General features: G+C 38.1%; 1 protein-coding gene and 1 pseudogene across 1 annotated transcript in view; one reads left to right on the plus strand and one right to left on the minus strand.

Moving 5' to 3' along the window:
- The window catches only part of Lrig2 (leucine rich repeats and immunoglobulin like domains 2), a 165,100-nt gene that overhangs the window by 41,873 nt on the left and 102,658 nt on the right, over window positions 1-20,569 (plus strand). The window lies entirely within an intron of this gene.
- LOC106145285 (ubiquitin-conjugating enzyme E2 D3-like) lies at window positions 9,983-10,596 on the minus strand (annotated as a pseudogene).

The raw sequence follows: 20,569 nt of genomic DNA on the forward strand, positions 1-20,569 counted from the left end.
TTTATTTTCCAGTGTTTGGGGAGGTAGTTTAGTGGCAGACTGCTTATCTGACATGCCTGAGGCTCTGGGTTCAATTATCAGCAACATACAGACACAAACACACAAAATAAATAAATAAATTAATCAATTAAAAAAGAAAGATGTGACCTTTCAGGGCTGAAGGTGTAGTTCAGTGGTAGAGTATTTACTTAGCATGTGTGAAGTTCTGGGTTCAATTGCCAGTACCACACACTTACTCCTTCAAAGATTTGAGCTTTGAGATCTTTGGGTATGGTGACACATGAGTATAATCCCAAGGGACTTGGGAGGCTGAGGCGGGAGGATCACAAATTCAAGGCCAGCCTCAGCAATTTAGCAAGGTTTTAAGAAACTCAACAAGACCACGTCTCAAAGAAAAATATAAAAATGGCTGGGGATGTAGCTCAGTGGTAAAGTGCCCCTGGGTTCAATCCCAGTACCACAGAAACAAAATTTTGAAGTCTGATGGTGAGTTTGAGCTTGCTTCTGTCAATTACTACATGGGTAGCCTTTGGCAAGTTAGTCTATATCTTATTCTTTTCAACCCTAGAATAAGAATGGGAATAATATTTGTACCTACTACGTAGGACAGTGCCTAGTAGACGATAATAAGCACTCATAAGTAGTGAGTATTAGCTATTTTATCATTGTCAATAATATTCAGGATTATTGACTGGGCCAAATAGCTCCAGCCTGTTCTGCTGTCCTCTAGGTCATCTGAATAGTCTGCTGTTCATATAATTTCATGTGCATACTTGTATCAGTAACTCTGGTTTATGTACTTGATCCCTTTAGTTTACACACAATTAAATGACCAGGTGAGGGAACTTAAGCCCCCCAGGGACCAAGGTGCATGTGCTTTTCTATCCATTCTTTATAACTTTACCCTGTACCTAGGCCTCAGACTGAATCCCAAATACTTGGGAGTTCTGGAAACAGTATCCAAATATGAATACACAAAAATCAATTAATTTGACAGTTTCACCCAAAGTTTGATATCAAAATGTTCTTTTCCAACATAATTTTACAAAGACTTTTCTCTTTATTCTGCCATTCATTTTGTCCAAAAACTGTTTATTCTTCTCTTATCACTCCTCAAATACTAAAGGACTATGTGGACAAAATGTGCACCCTGAACTTTGTTTTCTCTGGGAAGGCCTGGAAAGAAACATTCTGAAGCACATAGACTTTGTGTGTGTGTGTGTGTGTGTGTGTGTGTGTGTGTGTGTGTGTGTGTTGGGGATTGAACCCAGGGCGCTTTACCACTGAGCTACATTTCCAATCCTTAGCCCTTTTTATTTTTTATTTGAAGACAGGCTTTCACTAAATTGCTTAGGAACTTGTTAATTTGCTGACACTGGCCTTGAACTTGCAATTGCCCTGTCTCAACCTCCTGAGTGGCTGGGATAACAGGTGTGCACCACCATACCCCTGAAGAACCAGAAATTTTAAGACAGAAATTGGGGTTTGGGGATCTAGCTCACTGGTAGACTGGTAGAGCTCTTACGTAGCATGTGTGAAGCCCTAGGTTCAATTCACAGCATTACAAGGGAAGAACTGTAGTCACATTCACCTTGTAACTTTACCCTGTATCCTATACTGAAGAAAGCAGAAGATAAGCCTGCGTGGGTGATGCACAGGGAGTAGGTGCCATGTGAACAGAGGCACACTTATCACGGTTGTACTGACTTTCCGGACCTTCTCCTTCCCAGTCCCACCTGCAGAACCACCCCGCCAACCCACGTATGTGGGTCACTACCCAAACAACTGCAGTCTTCACTTCAGGATTGGGTAAAGATTACCCACTAAAGTCATTCTCTTTACAACCCTACGGTATTCCCTGGGAAAGAGGAAATACTTGAATACTTGAGAAGAGTAGATAAAGTCAAGCATACTGGCATCATTCACGTGTCTATTTGAAAGTTATAAAAAAATTTTTTAATCTCTTCAGTCCAAACTTAACCTATTTGAAACTGACCACTGAGATTTGGCCTCCTGTTTAAAGGTTTGGATGTAAGTAAACAATCTAGAAAAAAAAAAAAAAAAAAACATTTAAAACCTTGTTTTTGATCAGACTGTTCAAAGAAGGTCTTAAGTGGGTGAAAGTTCACTAGGCTGAAACAATAGAAATATCGAGGTAGAATAAGGCCTTCACTCTTAAAACAAGATCTTAATTTGCCTTTGTTAGCTTCCTTCACGTAACAACTGGGATACACAATTTGGCTTCCCTCTCAGAATATTTTTCAAGCTCATCTTGTGTATGCTACCATGTTATTGGGGATCAAACCCGGGGCCTTGCACATTCTAGACAAACACTCTACCACTGAACTACATCCCCAGTCCTTCTATTATTTTTTATTTTGAGATAAAGTATTATATTTTATTTATTTAAAACATAAATAAAGGGCTAGGGGTATAGAGTGGTAGAGCACTGGCCTACCATGTTCCAGGTCCTGAGGCTAAGAGTTTCTCTAAACTGCCCAGGCTGGCCTCAAACTTGCCTCAAACTGAGATTCTCCTGCCTCAGCCTCCTGTATAGCTGGGATCATAGGCGTGTGCTACCATGCTTAGCCTCCTCAAGATGACTATCAAAAACAAAAATAACAGAAGAAAAAAATATATATTACTATCAAAACCACCCAGAGGGGCTGGGGATATGGCTCAGTGGTAGAGTGCTTAACTAGCATGTGCAAGGCCCTGGATTCAATCTCCAGGACCAGAGCTAAAAAAGACAATCTGACTCATGCCCTGATTCAAACTTTACTTTTCAATCTTAACTCTGATAGAAAAATGAAATTAATCCTTCCCTAAATGAGCCTGTAAGTATGGAGAGGCCAATATTAAACACAATATCAAGAGTGGTAATTATATGCCTATGAGTTTACATTATGAGAATTAGCCAGGGCAATCATTTGTCCTAACTTATCTGGGAAGGTCCGGATTTCACATATTTCATCTCACAATTTCTTTCTCTTCAGTTAATCATGAAGTTTAGGAAATTTTCAGTTTGGAAAATAGGATTATTTACTTATTTATTTATTTTTGCTTTATTTGCAATTGAACCCAGAGATGTTCTACCCTTGAACCACATCCCCAGCCCTTTTCATTTTATTTTGAGATGGGGTCCTGCTAAATTGCCCTGGCCTCAAACTCATGATACTCCTGCCTTAGTCTCTCGTATCATTTGGGATTACAGGTGTGAACCACTGCACATATCAGAAAATAGGATTATTTTAGCTATGGCCTTATAAACTCTATTAACAGTAATGATGTGCAAAGCTATTTTAGACTGAGGGAAGACTTTTAAAGAACAAAGAGTCACCAGGCTTGGTGGCTCACACCTGTAATCCCAGCTACTCATGAGGCCAAGGCAGGAGAATCATTAATTCAAAGCCAGCCTGGGCAATTTAGCAAGTCCTATCTCAAAATAAAACATAAATAAAGGGCTGGGGGTAGAGAGTGGTAGAGCACTGGCCTACCATGTTCCAGGTCCTGGGTTCAGTCCCTAGTATAAGAAAAAAGAAAGAAAGGATGGAAGGAAGGAAAGAAAAGAAAAAAGGACAAATAGTCAACTCTCACCTCCTTATGACATTTTACCAACATATTATCGAGGGCATATTCCTTATATGATTTTAACCGCACACCAAAAGAATAGGGCTTAACATGATTGCTGCTGGAATTTGCCTGACCCTGACCTTATTCTGTGTAGGAAGAAGAAAATAGAGGGGGATATTGGTTTCCCCTTCTCAATTATCCTTCCACTGGTTGGAAATTGTATTTTCTTCCTAGGTGCCCATCACATGCTCTTCATCAGTTCCATAAAGGGTCCTCATTCAGTTAATTGCAAGCCACTGTTCCAAACACCTGGGCTCTGCCCTCCCATAGGATAGTGTTCCCTGTGATGGCTGTAGCAGAAGAGTGAATGTGAACGAGGGCACATTTTTTTAGGTTTTTGTTGTTGTTTGATTTGTTGTTGTGGCTTAACCACTGAGCCACATCCCCAGTCCTTTTTTATATTTTATTTAGAGACAGGGTCTCAGTAAGTTGCTTAAGGCCTCACTAAATTGCTAAGGTTGGCATTGAACTCACAATCCTCCTGCTTCGGCTTCCCAAACCACAAGGATGACAGGCATGCACCACTGCACCTGGCTATATTTTTCACTTTCATCCGCTTATTCTCCATATCTTCCCCCCAAAAGGTAGTGTAGGCTTGGTGAACGATTGTAGTAACTTAACAAACTCACGATGTGGGGAGGGGAGGAAATTAAACTGAACACAAAATCTGCTACAGTTGCATAACTTATAGTACATTTGCTAGGTAGACAAAGAGCTGTATTTAAGCTGACTTCCTACAAGTCCTATCAAGACTTCCACTTAATTTCATTAATTACAAACTAAAACTCGTGGCCACATAGACTCACTGCTTCCAGACTGAAGTCCATATTCCATGCTTGAACTTCTCATGTTACCATGGTTTCAGCCTAGTGAACTTTCACCCACAAAAGACTCTATAAAGGCTGGGAGTGGTGGCACACACCTATAATCCCAGTAGCTAGGGAGCCTGAGGCAGGAGAATCGTGAGTTCAAGGCCAGCCTCAGCAATTTAGTGAGGCCCTAAGCAACTCAATGAGACCCTAAGCAACTCAATGAGACCCCCATCTCTAAATAAAGTACAAAAAAGAGCTAGAGATCTGGCTCAGTGGTTAAGTACACCTGGGATCAATTCCCAATAAACAAACAACAAAAAAAGAAGGCCAGCAAAATGGGTCTCCTGGCACCCCACCACTATAAGAGTAGAACAGAATAAAATTAGTGATACTCATTGATCAAGTTTATCTTTTATTATACATCCAAGTTTTAGTGTATTAATGGTAGTCCTGCTAAATGACCCTTCTGTTCATCCCAGGAAAGCTGACAAGTCATTACATCCTTCCTCATAGGTTACCTTGTGGACAACCCAATCCAATCTTTCTAATCTGCCCTCAGGTCTAACAGCCCCTGCCATTTCCTAACCTCTGCTGTGTGATTACCCACCTACCTCCAGAAAGCGCCAGTCATTGCCCTCAGAGTTTGTCCTTTCCTAGGGACTCTATCTTCCTTTGTCTAGTGGCTCATTCTTCACCTCTGAGTTACTCAATCAAAAAAACCTTAAATGCATCAGACAGCTCAAGGCCTTTGGCCTTCATTCCACAGAAGAGTTCAGGTGGATACATGGGCTCTCCAAATGTGACCCCCATTTAAGTCTCCTTACCCTGTGAGATGTGATATTGGCCATACTGGGGATTCAACCCCCGGACCTCACACATACTATGCAAGTGCTCTATCCACTCCACCTCCTTATTTTATTTATTTATTTATTTATTTATTTATTTTTGGCACTAGGAATTGAAGCCAGGGGTACTTAACCACTGAGTCACATCCCCACCCACCCTCACCCCCATTTTTTTGAGACAGATTCTGGCTAAGTTGCTTAGGGCCTCATTAATTAAATTACTGGGGCTGGGCTCAAACTTGCAGTCCTCCTGCTTCAGGCTCCCAAGTCACTGGGATTACAGGCATGGGCCACCACGCCCAACCCATCTCCTTCTTTTTAATATTGTCCAGCCAATAACTGTTGGAACACTGACACAGATGCACATACATGCACACAACTTTCACGGGCAAATGTTAACTCACAGAGATATTATAAAATCTAAACTAAAGCTCTCTAACTGCATGTGAAGGGAATTCAGTCCACAGACTTGATCAGTGTTTTGTTGTCGCTGTTTTTAAATGATTTTTAGTGTCTTTAGAAGGTTCATACAATTCCCATTTTACCCCAGTCTCAGCTCCTCCCTGTTGCATTATATCCAGCTGCTTCACCCATTTATGCTTCTGAAAGCATTTGGGTTCGAGATCCCTGAACCTTTCCTAATTGCCCTTTATTCCTTTTGCTTTTGGATTTTCTTTCTTTTCTCTCTCTCTCTCTCTTTTTTTTTTTTTTTTTTTTTTTTTTTTTTTGGTGCTGGGGATTGAATCCAGGGCATCACACATGCTAAACAAGTGTTGTGCCATTGAACCACATCCTCAGCCCTTTTCTTTTATGTTGAGACAGGTTTTCTCTAAATTGCCAAGGCTAGCCTTGAACTTTTGATCCTCCTGAGTAGCTGGGATTACAGAATGCACCATTGCACCGGGCTTAATCTCCTTTTAAACCGTGCCTCTTGGATCTTCAATCACAGGCTACTCCCTTAGCTACACCCAAACCACATGAAATTGTTAAATGTTTATTTAGGAATGTAGGTCTCTTCTTAGAAATATGTCTTTTTCACCAGCTTTTGAACAACTGGAGATGGAGGGGAGTTTTGATGCTTTGGATTATATATTAATAGTAATCATTTGCCAAGGTATTCCTTAGTATTAATATTCCCTACTATTGTTTGGCAATAATTACTTTAGGATTTCATTTAATAATTTTAATTTCTTCCTATTATGTCACAAAATATTTTCATTTGTTCAACAAATATTTTTTACCATCTACTATGTGTTGGGCATATGTTCTAGATATTGGAGAGAGAGTAATGAACAAAACAAAGCTCCCTTCTTCATAAAGCTTACTTATATTCTAGAAAAGAAAGAAATTTCAGTAGACATAATAGATATAATATCTATAATGCTGAAGACTTAATGTGCTCTGTCCTTACTTCAGAATTATCTGTCTTACATGTATTCTTGTATATATATCTTTCGGGTAATCAGAAGATTTTTATCTCAAGTAATTGCATATTGCTAAGTATCTGCCTAATAAAAAAAAATGTTCAAATATAACTAGTCTGCAAGCAGTGAGCTCAACAGGTAGGGGAAGATATAATGACTCCAAGGTTATCAATTCTTGGCCTTCTTCTTCTTTTTCTTTCTTTCTTTATATTTGTACTGGCACTAAACCCAGGGGTGCTTTACCACTCAGCTACATCCCCAGTCTTTTTTATTTTTTATTTTGAGACAGGGTCTCACTAAACTGCCCAGGTTGGCCTTGAACTTGCAATCCACTTGTCTCAGCCTCCTGAATCACTGGGATTATAGGGGTGCACCACCACAGCTGCCAAGTATTGGCCTTATACTGTGTACAAATAGATTAATATCTATTGTCTCATTGCCATAGAGTATGTTGCTAACCCTGGCCAGTTCTCCCTCAAATGCACACAGTTGGAAACAAGAGAAATCAGGGAATGATATATTAGGTATGAATTAGCACCACTGAGAATAATGTAACATTGTTGATGTTGCTTAAAAAGAGGCTTTCTGGACAATAGTGTTATTGTGGTCAAATGTAGCTCAGGACAGTCTTTAAACTGAAAGTTCTCCAGGCTGCCTTCTTTCTCTATTAATCAGGAGGATCATAAAGGAGTTCTTTTATTTGGATCAAATCCTCAGGATCATGAAGGAATTCTTTTCCTTGGATCAAATCCTTGGGATCATAAAGAAGTTCTTTTCCTTGGACTGAATCCTTGGACTAGGTTTGCAATCTTTTTTTTGTGCTTTTTGTGATGGTATAGTCCTCTATCTTCAAAAGTGTTTCCAAATTCAACTATTAATGCAGACAAGCTAAGAGGGCAACAAACATGATGGAAGTGATTTGAGAATTTGAGCTGACACACTCTGGCATTCAGACATGCCTGGAGGACCTGTCTGCCAAGATCTCGTGTACAGGAAGGATTACGAAGAGCTTATCTGAAGGGGAGTGAAGACTTACGAGACCAAGTTGGAAGAGGAAAGAGATTGTGGGTACAGACCAAATTCATGTTTGAATCTTAGGGAATGGGAACTAAAAGGGCATGTCAAACCCAAAAGAGTAGTTTCTATACAATCCTCTGAGACATTAGGACTTTTCAGATGGGCCATGTTACGGTGTGGAGCAAAGTTGGGTGAAGGGTGCTTTTGCAAGCTAAAATGTGTATTGAAGACATTGTAGCCCAAAGCAGCCAACATCATGGCCCCAAAGGAAACAGGGCAGCACTGCACCTAAATGAGCACCAGAAGAATATCACAGACGGGCTGGGGATGTGGCTCAAGCGGTAGTGCACTCGCCTGGCATGCGTGCGGCCCGGGTTCAATCCTCAGCACCACATACAAACAACCATGTTGTGTCTGCCAAAAACTGAATAATAAATATTAAATAATTCTCAAAAAAAAAAAAAAAAAAAGGTTGACTGGCTTGGAAAAAAAAGAAAAAAGAATATCACAGACATCATCGACACCGGGTGCTTTGGACCTAACGCCAGTATGTGTGCACAGGTTGGCCTCAAAATGACTGGGGACTGCACTAAAGTGAGTCAGAGAAAAAATGAGGTACTTGTAGGGGTCAGAGGGTTGTTGGGAGTAAGAGTTAAGAGTGTAGTTCTACAGATAGCTGACTGTCAGGGAAGGGAGTTGCAAATAGGAAATTGAGGATTCTAAAATGAACTCTGCAGAGCTGGATCTGTATATTGGGCTGGGGATATAGCTCAGCTGGTAGATTGCTTGCCTCACATGCACAAGACCCTGGGATTGATCCCCAGCACCACAAAAACAACAACAACAAAAACCTATGAATATCACTGTGAGTTCTTTTTGGGGGGAGATGCTTCTTTGCTTTTTATTGGTGCATTATAAGTATATAGTTTCTTTAAGTGTGTGTACATGTGCACATGTGTGTTTGTGATTATGAAATAGCCTGTACTCAGAGGGCCTACATAAAATAATAGCCTAGTACTTTTTTTTTTTTTTTTTTTGGAGAAAGGGTCTCACTAAGTTCCTGAGGCTGGCCTCAAACTTGAGATTCTCTTGCCTCAGCCTCCTTAGCTAAAGGCATGTGCCACTTTGTCCAGCCCAGACCCATCTTGAAATTCCCAAACTCATGTAATACTCCTCCTTTAGCCTTCCTCATAGCTGGGACTACAGTCACATATCATTGTGCCCAATAATAGCTTATACAAATTGGCACACCTAAAACCCTGGTTTTTTTTTGGGGGGGGGATATTGGGATTGAACCCAAGGGTGGTGCCTAATCACTGAGCTACATACCCAGTTTTTAAGTTTGAGATAGGGTTTCCTAAAGTTGCTCGAAGCCTTGTTAAGTTGTTGAGGTAGAATTTTTTTGTTTTGTTTTGTTTTGTTGTTGTTTATGAAATATTATTGAAGAAAAATAAATCAATAACTAGCAGAGGTATTAGTTGATCACTCATCCATTGACAACTTGCTTCATTTATTCAGTGCTATATTAAATAGTATATTGGAAGATAGATTAACTAATAGCTCTAAGCCTCCTAACAATTTAAATGAAAATTATAAAATGTTTTGAGACCCTATTTTGGAACACAGAGGGTATTTGACTTCCAATTTCCATTCTTTGTAGAATAAGAACAGGTCATTCCTTTATTGACATGCATAAAATACATCACATTTTCTGTTCTGCTGATGCTATAAATTCAATACCAGTTCTCTTGCCACATCATTATGAGCATAAAGCATATCATGTAACCTCAAGTCTCTAACAGTAGAAGGTTTAAACAAAATGAATGCTGCTAGAATAATGCTGCTTTCTTTTAAGTGACAACTAAGCATCCATCTCCCACCCCCTCAGATGATTTCTTCCGCATGTTAGAGCAGTGAGGAATAGTTTAGTCTCATAACCAAGTTAGAGTGAAGACATTGGCCACATAACACACATGCTCCATTTTTTTTTTTTTAATTCTGAATCTTGGGCAACTTTTCTCTTGTAACTATTTTATAGTTTCTAAAAAGCAGTTTTTGTCCAAAGCTGGCAGAACTCAAGTCTTCTCAGATAACCATGAGAATGAATGGAGGGTGATAAACAAAAAATAAAAAAGATGAAGTCTGGTAGGCGAGCAACTGTATAAGAAAATAAAAAAAAAAAAAACAAAAGAACAGTAAATTTAAAATTTATTCCAGCTATAATGCAGGTTATTCTGACTTTAAAATAGCGTCACATGGCATAATTCTGAGTTCATTCCTGAGATATTCTGTTGTACTTATCTCTTGTCTCTTTTATAGATAGGTACAATCTCTGGCACTAAAGGGTCATCTGGGTTTGGATCACATAGCAGTGAACAAGTGGATAAAAGAACTTTAGAAATAGTTAAAGCAGGAGACCATTCTAATTTTAGAATATTGAGATAAATGCTGCCATTACCGTCAATATTTGGATGACAAATTCTTTTTGTAAATGCAACCTTAGGTGGTTTGAAGGTGTTGCTGTAGGAAAATGAATTATCAAAAAGAATACGCCGCTAGGGGCATGGTGGCGCACACCTATTATCCCAGCATCTCGAGAAGCTAAGGCAGGAGGGTCGAGAGTTCAAAGCCAGCCTCAGCAAAAGCCAGCACTAAGTAACTGAGACCCTGTTTCTAAATAAAATACAAAATAGGGCTGGGGATGTGGCTTAGTGGTTGAATGCACCTGATTTCAGTCCAGTGAGAACACTCACACACCACACACACACACCTACACACACATCCCGAGCCAAATAAAAAGAACATACCAGGTTGATATGGGCTATTATTAGGTACCATAATAACAGTGGCTTGCCAATGAAACATATCATCCCCACTGGACTTGCAGAACATTGTGCTGGGCGGCCAAATCACCAGATTCCTTTTGATTTGTTTCAGCACCATAGTCTGTACTTTTCATCTGGCTCCTTAGTATCTTGGTGTGGGCTAAAAAGTTCTGCCCAAACTCTTGATTTTCAGGGAGGTAGGGAAGGATTGTCTCTTTTTCTCACACCGGCTGTAGCAGACACAGGTGCGGAGGGGCTGGGGCCCCTCTCAAGTTGTGGCCTCTGCCTCCTCCCCTGCACCTAGCTGGTGTCTCCCTGGACCCTACTGGGCTCAGGCACACAACACATTGAGTATGGCTTTGAACGTGTGATCTTCCTGTCTCAGCCTAGACCCTAGATCTTTTTATTAAATATTGTCCATTAGAGGAACAAGAGTTTCTAAGAGAAAAGTTTGAGTTCAGGTTTGGTGCTAGGAATGTACAAGACAAGCCTGTTGTCTCATAAAATTAGGAGGCTCAAAGAATTTTGAGAACATATGGAATAGTTTGAAGAGACTTCCACTGTCCACATTGGAGACAATTTGAGCATCCGAATAAATACTGTCAACAATAGATTGTACGCTAGGAGTGGTGGCATACACCTGTAAGCCCAGCTACTCAGGAGGCTGAGGCAGGAGGATCCCAAGTTTGAGGCCAGCCTGGACAACTTAGTGAAACCTGTCTCAGAATAAAAAAAACATAAAAAGGGTTAGGGATGTAACTCAGGGATAGAGTGCCCCTGGGTTTAATCCCCAGACCATACACCACACACACACACACACACATACACACACACGCATGCGATTACAATTCATTGAATAAAATAGGACTATGAATTCATACTGGTATTAATAAATGTTCAAGATAAAATTTTTATTAACAGTAGAATGCCACCAAAAATATAGAAAAAAATGGAATTATAAAATCACATTTGGGCTAGGTGTGATGGCATACCTGTATCCCAGTGACTCAGAAGGCTGAGGTAGGAGGATCAAAAGTTTGAAGTTAGCCAGGTGCAATGGAACACATCTGTAATCCCAGGAGTTTGGGAGGCTGAGGCAGGAGGATCACAAGTTCAAAGCCAGCTTCAGCAACTTAGAGAGATGCGGCTCAGTGGTTAAGTGCTCCTGAGTTCAATTCCAGGTAACAAAAGAAGAAAAGTTTGAGGCCAGCCTTGGAAACTTAGCAAAGCTCTGTTTCAAAATTTTAAAAGAAGAGAAAAAATATTAATATTTGACAATTACTATAGTAAAATTGATTCAGTTAAGAAACATATTGGACGATAAAATTAATGGATAAAATTTTGATGAGAAACAGAATGTTTACAGTCTCATAGTATCTTATAACAAGATATTTGTTAACTGTAAAAAGAAAATTAGGGCTGGGGTTGTGGCTCAGCGGTAGAGCGCTTGCCTGGTAGAGCTCTTACCTGTTATGTGTGAGGCCCTGGGTTCGATCCTCAGCACCATGTAAAAATAAATAAAATAAAGATATTGTGCCCAACTAAAAAATAAATATTGAGGGGGAAAAAAAAGAAAATCAGTAGTTTTGAAGTGGAGAAACCTGGCAGGAATCACTTTAACCAAGTCATCAGAATTAACTTTAACAGTAATGGAACAAATCAACTCCAGATATTATGTACAGATCACATCGCTTCTGTGGTATTCCTGCTAAGAATGCATAACCTGAATCTAATCATGAAGAAGCATCAGACAACTCAAGTTGGAGAACATTCTACAAAATCATTGGTCTGTAACTCTTCAAATATTTCAAGGTCATGAAAGACAAAATGCAGAAAACCTACTTTTAGATTATGGACTAAAGATACTTGACAACTTAATGCAATGTATGGTCTGGAATTTCTTTTACCATAGTTGACATTACTGGGACACCTGAGCAAAATTTGAATGAGGTCTGTAGATTAGAAAATGCTATTGAAGCAGAAATCATTGATTTCTCTTTCTTTCTCTTTGTGGTGTTGAGGGTTGAACTTCGGCCTTGCACATATGAATCAATATCAATTTCTTATTTTCATAATTGTACTGTGGACATGAAAAAGAATGCCAATGCTTTTAGGAAATATGCACTTGACTATTTAGAAGAAAGGAGCATCTTGTCTACAACTAATTTGCAAATAGAAAAAAACCTAAGAAAAAATTATGCCCACATGTATACATCCAGAGAGTGATTGAGCAAGTTCGTACAAAGTATTCGCCTAGGTTGCTAGGAGAAAGGATTGAAATTAACAAGCAAGTGATTCATGACTAACATCAGTAATTTTGAGAATATGCCCCCAAAGACCTTTTTAATGGTCTTTGCCAATTATGATGTAAGATAAAAACAGAAAATCTTGAAAACCAGGAACTCACTTTCTAAATTTACGATACTATAGCATACTCTTCTAACGCAGAATCAATTCAATTCATTCCAACTTCAACTCCAAACTCCTCTAGCAAAAAATACGTGGGTTTTGTTTTTTTACTTTCATCTTTATATTAGAAGATTGTAGTAACAAATTCCACACAATTCTCCTTCTAGAACAATAGATGAATCCCATTCGTGATAAACAGGTGGAATCCAAATAAATTCCGAACACTTGTATAATATAGAGATAAAACATTTTGGACCCGAAGCTCAAAGCTAATTAAGAACCAGCAGGGGCCACGGATTGAACCACCTCCAACCTCTCTTTCCTCTATTATTCCTATATCACTGGCTGCAGGAAGCAGCCATATTGAAATACAAATTTTACTTGTTTCTTTGAAAAAAAGAAAAACAAATAGATGGTTTATTCTCAGAATGTACAGGAACTTATAGTCTAAACGTCCATAAATACATATTCTAGAAACTCTTATCACCTCAGAACCCTACTACAGCTTCTCTTTAATCTTTTTAAACATCCTGTAACAAAAATTGCAGCTGCATCTATGGCAGGAAGAATAATAAGATAATAATTGGTCAAACATCAAAAGCATTTGGGTGTGTCTTCCACAGACTTTTAGTCTTCTCTCCCACCAACACCATGTTCTTAGATTTTTCTCCCCAACTACACACATGTATTTTTTGTTTGTTTCTTTCTTCTTTTTCCTTTCTCTTGAGTAATTACTATGAATTTTTGCCAGGTCAATCATTTTTGTCAGGAAGAAACCCAAAATAATATATATATAAAAAAAAAAAGCAGATAAACAGTACCTGAAGATGTAAACTGTTCACAGGCCCACGCCTCCCTTTGATTTCTTTCTCCATACCTAATGGGATTCATTGGTGGAATTGCACGTCCTCAGTTTTGTAGGCGGGAGATCCTCTAACTGACGTATGCTAGGAATTTCCTATTAACTTCATGGGATGAATTTAGAATTACCCTCGCCACCCAGTGTTTACTAAGAAAGAAACACACATATTATCTTATGTGGGCTGTGAATCTAATACATATACATATACATCCAGCAAGTAGTTCTCCCTGCCCACCTACTGGGGATTGAGCCCAGGGCCAACTAACCACTGAGCCACATCCCCAGCCCTTTTTAATATTTTATTTAGAAACAGGGTCTTGGTGAGTTGCTTAGAGCCTCAGAACAGATCACATTGAATTAATGCACAAACATTCAAAGGTTCACAGTGGTCACTTCTGGCAGGTAAGATGGTGGTCCTGTTTTTATTGCCTTGAATAAGGTAAGGTCTAATTTTCACAATAAATACTAACTTTAACAACAATGACAACATGAATTATTTATTAGTTTCTGCTAGATGTTGTTTCCTAGCATGTAGTTCCTATCCTTGAGGATATTCCCATTGCACAGATAAGGAGACTGGGGCCCAAGGCCACAGAACTAAATAGGTGATGAAAGAAACTAGAACCCAGGTTTGACTGATTCTTAACCTTTCTTCCTATAATGAGGAAAATAATTTATTTCTTTTATCAACAAGAATTGATGGGGGATTATTGTGGTGTGCAGAAGTTCATACAATATGCTAACTTTGGTTGAACAGCACAAGTTACATTGAGATTATTATGTCCTTTATTTGGATACAGTATGAAGACTGCATGTGACATTTTACCTGTGATGTGAGATCATTGGCTCATATAGAACTTACCAAAAAATCCTGTGGTTCTTATTTTATTTTTCCTTTTTCTCTTGACTCTACCTCTTCCCTATTTCTCTCAGTAATCAATTTAACAAATTAATTGTTAACCACTTTTTTCTCAATGTTGGCATAACTACATATAGACAAATAGAAATACACTCATATTCAAAACAGATTTTTTGTGTGTGTGTCATTTAAAAAGTGACTGCTTTTTGCTGGGTACAGTGACATGCACCTGTAATGCCAGCGATTTGGGAAGCTGAGACAGGAGAATTGAAAGTTCAAGGTCAACTTCAGCAATTTAGCAAGATCCTCAGCAACTTAGCAAGACTCTGTCTCAAAAATAAAAAGATCTGATACAAAATACATGCATAAAGATGTGAATTTGGTGTCAATATACTTTATATATAATCAGAGATATGATAAATCATGGTATAATGGTGTGTTAAGAATTGTAATGCAAAAATAAATAAATAAATGGATAAAAAATATTTTCTGGGAGATGTACAAGGGTTTATTTTTGTTTTAAATGGATCATTTTTTTGTAGTGGTAAAATATACATAATATTTTATTACTGCAAGAATATACTGTGTATTTCAAAAAGCTAGAAGAAAGAATTTTGAAAGTTTCTCCCACAAAGAAATGACAGATGTTTGAGGCCATAAATATGTTTAACCCGATTCAAACATTGTGCAATGTATACAAGTATCAAAACATAACATGGTATATTACTAAGAATGTACAACTTTGTTTTTATGCAATAGGCTAAAATAAATAATATTTTATCAAAAAAAAAAAATAGGCTGGAGATGTGGCTCAGTGGCTTAGTGCCCGTGAATTCAATCCCTGGTACCCCGCCAAAAAGAGTTGTTGAAGTATGATATCAAAAGTACGCAGGAGTATTTGAAGTGTCAACACTGAAATATCTGGTGCAGTCTCTTTCTACAGGGCTCTGAGACACTAGTTCTTGGTTAAAAATGAGAATTCTGGATAGAATCTGATTGCAGAAATTCAGGAAAACTTTGACTAAAATAGAAACTATATATAAAATGGTTATGGCTGATTTTTCAAGAGTGAAAGAGGTTTTGAAAGTTTATAAAAAGAATAATATACCTGCAAGGAAATTTGGTCATTTCCGTGGCATGCAAAATAAAGTACAGGCACAACATTTTTTAAATTTTAACCGTGGGTTGAACCCATGGGTGTTTAACCCACATGCCCAGCCCTTTTAATGGTTTTTTTAAAAAATTTTTAATTTGTTCTTTGAATACATACATGACAGTAAAGTATATTTTGATAGATTACACATATACGGAGTATAACTTATTCTAATTAGGATCCCATCCTTGTGGTTATAAATAATATGGAGTTATACCAAAAAAAATTTTAAAAATTAAAAAATAAAAAGGTCTGGGATGTAGCTCAGTGGTAAAGTACCCTGGGTTCAATCCCCAGTACCAAAGTACCAAAAAAAAAAAAAAAAAAAGAAAGTGGCTACTTTTAAAAATATTTTAGAGCAAATTTAATTCAAAACAAAGACAAGTCATACTTTGTAATATTCTCTACAGGTGACAAAAAAATTCTCTAGATTAAAATGATAAACTTCTGTCCTAACCTGGAAAGCCATCTTCCATTACAACTTGACATTGGGACTGAGTAATCAATTTATCTTTTTTGTATTTGGAATTCATAAAAGGTATCTAAAAACTAACAACCTTCCTTTAAGATTCTCTCTTTCTTTTTTTTTTTCCTTTTCTTTTCTTTTCTCTTTTTTTTTTTTTTTTTTTTTTTTTGAGACAGGGTCCCACTGTGTTACCCAACCTGGTCTTAAACTCAAAATTGTATCTCAGCCTCCCAAAGATCTAGGGTTATAGGTGTGTACATTGCACCCTACTAGATTTCCAATAGTATATGTGCTATTGATGAATTTCTTTAGTTTCTCGAAAAAGTGACCACTTTTTTTTTGGGGGGGGTACCCAGTGATTGAAGCTAGGGGTGCTTAACCACTGGACCATATTCCAAACCCTTTTCTTATTTTTTATTCTGAGACAGGATCTTGCTAAGTTGCTTAGAGCCTGGCTAAACTGCTGAGGCTGGCTTTGAATTTGATCCTCCTGCCTCATCCTCCCGAGCCACTAGGATTACGAGCTTGTACCATCACACCCAGCTAATATTCTTGTATATATGTCCTATGGTATTTTAACTCAATAGTTTAATTAAGCTAGTAGTTTTAGCTCAATAGAATAGATACCCAGGACTAAGATTACTGGGTAAAGTACTCTATGCATTTTAAAAATAATAGCTGTTGTCAGATGGCTTTTTGAAAAGCCTATAACACTTTATCTTTCAGTAACCAGCACATGAAAATGCCCTTTACCCAACATCCCTGTAGCAAGAGCACTATAGCCTATTCACCAGCCATTCTTTTTTTAAAATATTTTTTTTTAGTTATAGATGGACACAATATCTTTATTTTTATTTATTTATTTATTTTTTGTGGTGCCAAGGATCGAACCCAGTGGCTCACACATGTGAGGCAAGTGCTCAACCACTGAGCTACAACTCCAGCCCCTCAGCAGCCATTCTTATACAAACCCTGTGAAACAAGAGATCAAAGGAAACTATTTAATAAATATAATTTGGATTATCTACCAAAATCAATAGCCATGAACCCTGTCGAAATATTAAAATTCTTTCATTCATATTTGGGAAATATACATGAGCAAAAGCTTTAATTAGAAAATAAAATACATTTCCCAAATTTAAAATCCATGTGTGACATTACATATAAAATGTACACAAATCAATCAGAGGATGTGGGGGAAAAAGACACACTCATACATTGCTGGTAGGACTGCAAATTGGTGCAACCACTCTGGAAAACAGTATGGAGATTCCTCAGAAAACTTGGAATGGAAACACCATTTGACCCAGCCATCCCACTTCTCAGTTTATACCCAAAGAACTTAAAATCAGCATATTACATGGGATGGGATTGTGGCTCATGGGTAGAGTGCTCGCCTAGCACATGCAAGACCCTGGGTTCAATCCTTGGTACCACATAAAAATAAATAAAGTAAAGGTATTGTGTCCATCCACAACTAAAATAAATAAATAAATAAATATTTTTTTAAAAGAATTTTTTAAAAATCAGCATATTACAGTGATGCAGCCACATCAATGTTTATAGCAGCTCAACCCACAATAGCTAAACTATGGAACCAATCCAGGTGCCTTTCAACAGATGAATGAATAAAAAAAAAATGTGGTACAGAATATACTTTGTATATAACCGGAGATATGAAAAATTGTGCTTTATATGTGTAATATGAACTGTAGTCCATTCTTCTGTCATATATAACAAATTAGAATAAAAATTTTTGGGGGCTGGGGATGTGGCTCAAGCGGTAGCGCGCTCGCCTAGCATGCGTGCGGCCCGGGTTCGATCCTCAGCAGCACCACATACCAACAAAGATATTGTGTCCGCCAAGAACTAAGAAAAACTAAATAAATGTTAAAAAAATTCTCTCTCTCTCTCTCTGTCCCCCTCTGTCTCTCACTCTCTCTTTAAAAAAAAAAAAAGAATAAAAATTTTTGAAATGTGGTATATATATAATGGAATATTACTCAGCCTTAAAGAATGAAATTATGGCATTTTCCAGTAAATGGATGGAGCTGGAGAATATTATGCTAAGCAAAATAAGCCAATTCCAAAAAACCAAAGGCAGAATGTTTTTCACAATGTAGTGGGGCTAGGGAAGAACAGAGTTACTTTATAGGTAGAGGGGTGTGAAGGGAGGGGAGTGGGTATGGGGGTAGGATGGAGAGTAGAACAAATCAGACATTATTACCCTATGTACATATAAAAGTGTATCACCAGTAGGATTCTACATCATGTATAATCAAAAGAATGAAAAATTATATTCCATTATATATGATATATCAAAGTGCATTCTACTGTCATGTATAACTAATTAAAACAAATAAATTATTATAAAAATTCTGGGAATGACATGGTTCAAGCACTTTCTCTCTGCAAAAAAAAAAAAATGTACACAAATCATAAGTGCACAGATTGATTCATTATCACACAGTAAACATATCCACGTGGCTACCAGCCAGGTCAAGAAACAGACCTTACCAGTACCTCACAAGCCCTCTTCATGCTCTTCCCAAACATTGACATTCCTAAAGAGAACTACAGTCCTGACTTTTAACACCACAGAATACTTTTTTGCCTGGCTTTGAAGTATATGAAATAGAATCATGCAGTCTATCCTCTTTTTTGTGTGTGTCTGCTTTATTGCCCTCAAATTATCTTTGTGAAATTTCTGTTTTAGATGAAAGTAGTTTACTCACTTTCATTAATGTACAATAGTTCATTGTAAAAATAAAACACTGCAACTTATTATCTATTCTGTTGTTCCAGAAATTTCAGGTCCTTCTGAACTGGAAAACGGCCTCCATATTCCCAGCTTTGTATCATCAGAAATTTGTATCATTATAACATTTCTGTCTATGTGAATTATTTTTTGACTTTTAACTGCTCAGTAGGGCCAGACAAATCTGTATCAGTCAACTAGTAATCTCTCTTTTGGTTAATCTTAAAGACCTAATAAATATTATTTGTGTAAATTTGTCCAATTAACCAAAACTGTAGCTACCTATGGCCTCATTCAACAAACATTTCTGCAACTCATCCAACTCAATTTAACAAATATTTATTGAAAGTCTACTGTGGGGCTGGGGATGTGGCTCAAGCGGTAGCGCACTCGCCTGGCATGCGTGCGGCCTGGGTTCGATCCTCAGCACCACATACAAACAAAGATGTTGTGTCCGCCGAGAACTAAAAAATAAATATTAAAAAAAAAAGACTTTCTTTAAAAAAAAAAAAAAAAAAAAAAAGAAAGTCTACTGTGGCTGAGCACAGTTATATACATGTGTAATCCCAGGGAATGGTGGCTCACACCTGTTATTCCAGTGACTTGGGAGGCTGACATTCAAGGATCACAAATTGGACGTCAGCCTCAGCAGTTTAATGAGAGCCTGTCTCAAAATAAAAAGGGCTGGGGTTGTGGCTCAGTGGTAGAGCACCCCTAGATCAGCCCCCAGTACTAAAAAGAAAGGAAGGAGCTGGGCATGGTGGCGCACGTCTGTAATCCCAGCTACTCAGGAGGCTGAGGTAGGAGGATTAGAAGTTCAAAGCCAGCCTCAACAACTTAGTGACACCCTATCCTAAAATAAAAAGGGCTTGGATGTAGTTAAGTGCCCCTGGGTTCAATCTGTTATCAACAACAATGACGTGAGAGAGAGAGAGGAGGGAGAGGAAGGAAATCTATGGTGTTCCAGGTACCAACTGGGTTGACTGGGGTTAAAACAATGAACAAAACAGACCAGACCTACACCCTCATCAAATTTACATTCTAGTTGATGAGATACTTGTAAACAAAAAATTAAATAATTTAGATAATTTTACTTGAGTGCATGATGAAAGTGAAATGGTGCAACACGGGCTGGGGTTGTGGCTCAGCGGTAGTGTGCTCGTCTAGCATGTGTGAGGCCCTAGGTTCGATCCTCAGCACCACATAAAAATAAATACATAAAAACAAAGGTATTGTGTCCAACTACAACTAAAAGGTAAAGATGAAAAAAAAGAAATGGTGCAACTCTAGGAACTAAAGAGGGAGTCAAATAACTTTAGAAGAGATTGGCTCCATGAAGATTGAAGTATAACATTCCAAGCAAGGGGAATGGCCAGTTCAGAGGCCTTCAGAAGGGTTTAGGCTTCAAGCCCAGACAGGAAGCATGGTCAGCAAATAGCCAGAGTTGACAGCTCTTTCAGGGTCTGCCTCAACTACAGAGAGCCCTGCTATAAAAGGGCATATACT

Source organism: Ictidomys tridecemlineatus, chromosome 11 (assembly GCF_052094955.1).
Source record: "Ictidomys tridecemlineatus isolate mIctTri1 chromosome 11, mIctTri1.hap1, whole genome shotgun sequence".
Taxonomy (NCBI): domain Eukaryota; kingdom Metazoa; phylum Chordata; class Mammalia; order Rodentia; family Sciuridae; genus Ictidomys; species Ictidomys tridecemlineatus.